Source organism: Montipora foliosa, chromosome 1 (genome assembly GCF_036669935.1).
Source record: "Montipora foliosa isolate CH-2021 chromosome 1, ASM3666993v2, whole genome shotgun sequence".
NCBI lineage: Eukaryota > Metazoa > Cnidaria > Anthozoa > Scleractinia > Acroporidae > Montipora > Montipora foliosa.
Window position 1 is genome coordinate 52,069,589 of NC_090869.1, and position 1,462 is coordinate 52,071,050.

Genomic DNA, 1,462 nt, shown 5'->3' on the forward strand with positions numbered 1-1,462 from the left:
CAATGCCGGCATCCACACTCAAATTAGAATTTGTGTAAATATGATCAATTAGAGTAGACGTATGATGAGTGAGCCTGGTTGGCTTTGTTATTAAGGGAAGTAAATTGTTCGAATAGAGCATATTCAGGTACTCTTCTGATAACAAATGCTCGCTATATTTCAGAAGATCTATATTAAAATCTCCAAGAATATAAATGTTGAAGATATCAACATTTGTCACTGCACGGGTTGATAGTCTCGTTTCAGTAACAGCTAAGATATCAGGTTTACGGTTAACAGAATGCAAAAACTCACTCAATAGAGACAAATTTTTTGGGACACTTCTGATATTGGAATGAAACATGGAGAGACACTTTGACGTAGTACTATCAAATAGTTGATTCAGCTGATTTAAGGAGTAATAGTAGGAATGTGGACAATTAAGCATGTTATCAGGATCTTTATCATCAAACTTATCAGGATTTGGGAGAATATTACAAAGATCTAAATCAGGGCCAAAGTCATACGACCAGTTACAAATCACTGCATTAAATTCAGCATTAGAAAGATTGAAAAATGGTAGGTACCTACAGTAGTTCGACTCACAAGTACTTGATTTGGCAGCCATTAAACAGGCGGCTTACAAAAATCATCAAACTCCTCAAACGTGGTGAAACGAAAGACAGCAGAGGACTCGTTCTCACGAAGATATATCGTTCCATTAGCTGTCCAAAGAAACTTGAAATTATTGTCTTGCTTAAACTTGTGTAATTTACCAAACAGGCGTTTCCTGTAGGCGGTAAGCGATTCATTTATGTGTATCTTACTTCCAGATGGAATGCTCTTTCCTATTTCTTCACGAACAACTTGGAGCATAGGTTAAATTTGTTTACATTTATGCTTATATAAAAAGGAAAAAGTTTCCAAAAGTTAAAGTTCTGTAGTGATAATTAGAATAAATAAAAATATCACTTGCTACAAACATGGCTTAAAATGAGACTATCCCTACAGAGGGGTTTTTCCAAAAAGGGCTTACAAAGTTCCTTGAGTTCCTCGGTGAATACTTGCTAGCATTTCCAACTGGAAGCAGTTTGTGAAGGCTGTGTCTAGTGTTGGTGGCAGCGTCATCAAAGAGTTTGGCCGCAATTGCCTCTCTTCTTTCAAAAAGCGTTGTGAGTGCTGAGGAGGTAAACCCCCGCCTTTATTGCATAAAAATAAATAGATTCCATTTTGACGAGGGTTTCTTCAGCAAAAGAATGAAGAAGACGTCAAAATGTGGTAAGAACATTAGTGACATTCTCGCCTGCAGGCTTTAAATTTGTACGTATCACATTTTGACGTCGTCCGGCTTTGATCCGTTCGGGAGTATGCGCAAAACGACGACCACTTGTACAGGAACGTCATTTCAAAATAGAAATTCATTGTTTGATTCACTAAGAGATTATTCCAAATCGTTCAGTATGGATGTGGCAGCTATCCAAGA